Source organism: Coenobita brevimanus, chromosome 57 (assembly GCF_032717465.1).
Source record: "Coenobita brevimanus isolate Jiangsu-jjx chromosome 57, ASM3271746v2, whole genome shotgun sequence".
Classification (NCBI taxonomy): Eukaryota; Metazoa; Arthropoda; class Malacostraca; order Decapoda; family Coenobitidae; genus Coenobita; species Coenobita brevimanus.
In genome coordinates this window covers 49240416-49246867 of record NC_137010.1, presented here as the reverse complement: position 1 = coordinate 49246867, position 6452 = coordinate 49240416, and the positions used below count along the sequence as shown (strand labels likewise).

At 43.2% G+C, this 6452-nt stretch overlaps 1 pseudogene; it reads right to left on the bottom strand.

The window, feature by feature from the left end:
• Nucleotides 1-5633: 5633 nt before the first annotated feature.
• Nucleotides 5634-5752, bottom strand: LOC145402449 (5S ribosomal RNA; annotated as a pseudogene).
• Between the last annotated feature and the right edge of the window lie 700 nt (nt 5753-6452).

Sequence of the window (6452 nt, the reverse complement as noted above, 5' to 3'; positions counted from 1 at the left end):
AAGTCAGTGATGAATGGAAGGAAGAGAGTTGGTGACCGGACAGAACACTGAGGAGCACCACTATTGCTTGCTCTAGGACAAGATCGGTGGCCATCTACAACAGCTGCTATTGAGCGACCAAAATGGAACCAAGGGATGAGGGCACAGAGAGAAGGATAGAAACCGTAAGAAAGCAGTTTGGAAATTAAAGCTTTATGCCAGCCTCCACTGAAAGACTTTGAGATGTCAAGTGCAATAACAAAGCTTTTGCCAGTCCCGAATGGAAGGTGACCAGGAGTCTGAAAGATAGATAAGAAAATTGCCGGTGCAGCGTCCCTGGCAGAACCCATACTGACGATCGGAAAGGTTATGATAGGAAAGACGCTTAGATCTTTTTAAGAACATAGACCAAATGGAGTTGTGAGAGTGTGAGAGACTGGGAATATGGAGTGGACATACGTGCGGGAGTAGGTGACAATGTGAGAGCAAAGGAGAGTGTATGTACTGTACATCTGTGTGCAAGAAATGAAAGGAGAATATGAGAGTTTGGATCATTGGTTCAGGGATTGTTTGGATAAGGCTGAAAGAAAAATACAAGCGTGGGCGATTGTGTGTGCCGACAGAAGTCCGTGCGAGCAGAATGAAAGAAGAGCTCTGGGCAAACGTGGAAGCATGCATATAAAAGTTTGAGAGGAGTGAGCGGGTGTTTTTTATTGACGATATGAATGGAAAAAATAGGGAATGTGAAGGTGGATGGAGAAACTGGTGAGTGGGGTGTGCCTGCAGAAGTGGATGAGAATGGTTGTGCTCTAGTGAACATTAATGCGAGAAGGGGACTGGTGATAGCCAGTACCCTTTTTGGACACAAAACACAGGCATACATGGTGGGTGATGACAAGGGTGGGTGGTGAACTGAATGAACGGAAGGCAATGATTGATTATGTGTGTGTGGATGAGAGATTTAGAAGATATGTGCTGGATGCGAGAACATTCAGAGGTTGAGGATATGAACACTCTGACCACCATTTGGTGATGGTGAGAGTCAAGGTATAAATGCGATGGATAAATAGAAGAGAAGGAGAGGAGGAAGTCGTCCATACAAAGAAGGTAGAAAGGTTGAAAGAGGATGAAAAAAAAAAACAGAAGATAAGAGAAAAAGTGGAGGAACTACTAGGCCGATAATTTATGATTTGAAGTAGATGGGGGAGGTGGAAGGTGTGTGCAAGGTATTCACAGAAATCTGTGCAGCATGTGCGGTGGTGTGTGGGGATGAAGAGAAGACGAAAGTGGGGTGCAAGGAACAGCATGGTGGAAGGAAGAGGTGAGACAAGCTGTGGCGCAAAAGAAGAAAGCAAGCAGTGAGTGGAGGAAGTTGAGAGACGGAATAGAGAGTTATATGCAGAGAAGAAGATAGAGGTGAAAAGATTAGTAAAAGAGAGTAAGAAGAAAGCAGATAAGGAATCTGGAAGGAATTTGAGTGTAAAGTGGATGGAACGTAAGGAAATGCTTTAGGAGGAGGTAAACAGAGTAGGACAGGGTGATAAAGAAGGAAGTAGGGGAGTGCAAGATAAAAATGGCAAACTGCTATTAGAGAAGGGGAAAAAAGTGGACAGATGGAAAGAACTCTTCAAAGAATTGTTAAACAAAGAGACTGAAAGTAACCCGAGTATTAATGGCAGGGGAATGGCCGGGAGAAGGAGGCAGATGAGAGGGGAGGAGATCGGTAGGATGGAAGTGGTGGAAGGAATGAAGAAAGTTAAAATGCGGAAAGCCCTAGGAATGATGGGGCGTGTGGTGAAATGCTGAAGCATGGGGGAGGGATAGTAGTAGAATGGATATGGAAGATGTGCGGATTGGCTGGGAGAAAGGTAGAGTCCCGCAGGACTGGAAGTCAGGTATAATTATTTGGTCATGCAAAGGAAAAGGAGAAAAAGAAGTCTGTGGTAATCATAAGGGCATTTGTCTTCTTAGTGTAATAGGAAAAGTATATGGTAAGATACTTAATGACAGAGTTAGGGATATAACAGAGGAATTACCTGGAGAAGAACAGGGAGGTTTGAGGAAGGGAAGAAGTTGTGTATCTCAGATATTCATGTTAGGGTGTTAAGTGGAAAAGTTTATAGAGAAGGGAAAGAAACTATATGTGGCCTTCATGGATTTGAAGGACGTATATGAGAGTGGACAGACAAGAAATGTTGAAAATATTAAGAATATATGGAGTAAATGGGAAACTTGAATGTCATGAAGAGTATGCAGGAGGACTACTGGGCCTTGGAAGCAGGCTGTGAAGCCTATGCACAGAGTCAGACGCTTAAAAAAAAAAGAAAAAACTGTATGATGGTGCCAGGGCTCCAGTGTGTGTGGATGGTAAATTGAGCTAATTTTTCCATGTGAATGTTGGACTGAAACAGGGATGGGTTATGTCTCCATGATTATTCAGTTTGTATATGAATGGAGTTATAAAAGAGATACAAGACAGGGGATAGAATGTTGGCGCGGTCCTAATGAGAAAAGGCTGCGTTTGGAAACTTCCTGTTCTGTTGTATGCAGATGATACTGTACTGATATGTGAAGACGAAAGGGAACAGCAAGTCTTTGTGAGTGAGTCTGGGAGAGCTTATAAGAAACTGAATCTAAAGGTGATTGTAGGGAAGTTATAGTTTTCGAGAGAAATGAGGTCACTGATGCACAATGAGGCTGGATAGTCAGGAAATGGAAAATGTAAGCGAATTTAAGTATTTAGGTAGTGTGATGAGTAAGGATGGAAGTTTAGAGGATTTAGCGCATGAAAGGGTACAACAGGGAAAAAAGGTTGCTGGTTCATTCATAGCTGTGAGAAGCGGTAGGGAAGTGAGCATGGGTGTAAAAAAAAATTGCCGCATGATGGTATTATGATATCCACTCTGACGGATGGAACCAAAGCTTGGACCTTGTGGGAAGGACACAAGTCAAGGGTGAGGGCAGCAGAAATTACTTATCTGAGAGGAGTATGTGGAGTTACATGGAGAGACAGACTGACGAATGAGAAAGTGGAGGAGTATTGTGGTGTGTATGCGGATGTGATAGAAAGAGTTAAGGGAAATACGCTGAGGTGGTTTGGCCATATGGAGAGGATGGAGAGTGAGAGACCAACGAGGAGAGTGTATGTTAGTGAGGTTGGGGGGGGGGGAAGAGGGAGGGGAGACCGAGGATGAGATGGAGGGATGGAGTGGAGAAGTGTATGAGAGATAGGAGTGTGAGCTGGGGGGAAGGAAGTGAAATGGCAGGGGACAGGGCGATATGGAGGCTATTAGTTTGTGGCAACTCCTTACAGGATTGAGGTGTCTGGTTATAGATGGATAGAGGGTCTCTTGTGAGTGAGAAAGAAGGGGGGAGAGGGAGAGGGAAACTGAGGGTGAGATTGAGGGATGGAGTAGAGAGGTATATGAGTGTGAGGGGTTTAAGTTGGGGGGAGGGCAGTGAAAATGCAGGGGATGGGGCGACATGTAGGCGATTTGTTTGTGGACATCCCTTACGGTGTTAAGGCATTTGGGTACTGATGGACAGATATACAGATACAAGAGTACGTTAAAAAAAATAAACTTTAGAAATATAGGATGTTAAAAAAATTGGCGATAGTTACAGGGCTGGGAACGGTCACCCCTCTTCGGGATAGACTGAATGAGGGCAAACCTCCAGCAAGAAGAAAAATGTACAGGTCAGCCGACAAAGCCGAAAAAGTTTACCTGGGCAGAGTGTGAGCTCTGAAGTACAGTTCTTGAGAACAACAGGAGGGACTCCGTCAGGCCCGTGTGCCTAGTTAGTATCGAGACTTGTGAGGGCAGAATGTACGTCAACTGATGTGAGTCATGAGGAAGGCTGAGAAAGGAAGAGATGGGGGACGGCACCGGAATCATCGAAAGTAGGATTGGAGGAAAAAGTCTGAGCAAAGAGTTCTTCCTTTTCAGTGGTAGAAACAGCTACGGAGCAAACAGAGCGGAAAAAAAAAGAGGGAAGGAGGATGAAGTATAGTTGTTAGAAAGGTCTTTGGCAAGATGCAAGAGGGAGTGAGGAGATTTTGAACTGGAGGGTTCAGAGCATTTAAAATGAAAGAAATTATTCTTAGCAGAATCGTGAAGAACAGACTTTGCATGATTCTGGACAGAAACATAAGAAATGAGATTCAGTGGTGGGTTGGCACTAGTACCCTGTGTAGGTCTTCTTCTTCGTATGGACAGCATTAGAACATTTTTTTTTCTCTATTAGTCAAAGGAGAGAGAATGACCTCCGTAATATGCGTAGCACACTCAGATTGCTCTCGGCCATGGAAACAATAATCTTTCCAGGGAAAATAAAAGAAGCACTGCCTGAAAGCCACCCAATCAGCAGCTCCGAAGTGTCAAAGCTGCCACTTCTTGGGAGGGTCCACAAGCCTTACTGAAGTGACAGGACAGGTTGTGACAGTGTTGTGCTTGGAGTAGTCCAACAGAGAGACAAGATTAACAGAGTAAGCAGAAGGATTAGTTGTAACAAAAAGGTCGTGCATGTTGGAACTCTCTCCAAAGCAGTCAGGGATATGGGTACGGTGCTGTACAAGCTGCTCATCAACGACAGAAAAGATGTGTGTTCAATGAATGGAGAGGAGAGCTAATGGTAGTGGTGAACATTGAAATCACCTAGAATGGAGATTTTAGAGAAAGGAGACATTGACAAAGTGTATCCTAGAAGTAAAATAATCAAAGAATTTCTCATAGTCTGTAGAATAATGGATAAGTACACAGTACAGATATATTTAGTCAGAGAATGACATTACAGTCGAAGTCAGAGTATAAAGAATTCAGAGGATTCAAGTTCAAGAACATAAGAACTAGTTATGTTGCTGCATTTATACACACAACAACCATTTTGATTTTGAAATAAGAATAATGGAAGAAGGAGGATACAGAGAAAGGTTTGCTGTCATTCACTTCAGACACCTAATTCTCAGTGAGGAGGAAAAAAATAAGATTTAGCAGAAGAGAGGTGGTGTTCAACAGAGAGAATTTTAGAGGAAAAGCTACAAATGTTCCAAAAATGAACAGAACGTGAGTCAGGCAATGGTTCAGTTCATCTCACTTGGTTATCAACGGGAGAGGGTTGGATGGTGGGGGCTTTTATGGTCTTCCCCTAAGGATTCCAAGGCTTGGTGAAGAGATGCCATTTTTGCAAATCTGGAACAGGAAGTGTGATGTGTAATGTGCATGTAATTTGGTGTTGATGTTTAGAGGAAAATGTGTAGGAGAGAATGCCGGCCTACTCCTTGTTTTACTCAAACACTGAGAAGATTTAGTAAAGGAGGAGGATCAAAAACGTTTTGAGGGCTGTTCAAAGATTAGCTCCAGCCAGCTGTCCCTCTACCTCGGGAGTACTGGCTATTTGACGATGCAGTTGTTTGTTATTCTGCTCCCTAAAATTATATATATATATATATATAGAGAGAGAGAGAGAGAGAGAGAGAGAGGGAGCAAAACATAATACCAGCTCTCGCTTCAATAGGGCGGCTGTAAAAATTTCATTCATTCGTTGCCAGACGCCATGTATCCCAAACAGGGTGGCCAAGGGCTTAGAGTTCATTGTTTTACAGGGAGGGGCACTAATCCTCCACCAACCCCACTTGACACGCTGGGAGAACGTTATGCCAACAACATCTGGTGTTCCCAGGCGGTCACCCATCCAAGTACTAACCAGACCCAACGTTGCTTAACTTCACTGATCGGACGGGAAGCGGTGTACTCAACGTGGTAATGCTCCCCTTTAAGTAACTGGCGTCTGGTCCCCTTATAAGAAGCTTGCTGTCAGTATCACATTTTTACAATTAACATGATTTTATTATGAAACTATAGCAGTTGTATGACGTGCGTAAAGGATCCCATCCTATATTATGTATAGAACTGTAAGTATATCATTTGTTAAACTGGATACTTGCTTCTTAGCCACCTTTTTAAATTCTCCAAGTATTTTAAGGGCAGGAAATAAACACATACCAAGTATTTAGATATTTCAACAAGGAGCACCCATGAAGTGCAACACCGGGGCTGACCAACTGGTCTAAGGGCTAAATATTTGACTGCCCAAGTGACCACGACCAGTGGCAATTCTTGGATATATATATATATATATATATATATATATATATATATATATATATATATATATATATATATATCCATTCATCATCCAATCCTACTTTGCCCCGTGAGAATGGCGTAGGAACCCGGGGCTAGGCAAGTTGGTCCTGACATTTAAAATGAGATTGACCATCCTCACTCATCCCTGAGTGGTTTTACGTGAGCAATAACCCCAACCAAACCCTTAATAACCTTCACCGGCTCAATCCGATTGGAGCGCCGCAATTACCCACTAAACTACCAGACGCCATAATTTGGTTATATGGTTACCATCCAGCTTATATATATATGGGGGGGAAGACGGACAAAGGCCCCCAAATTTCTCCA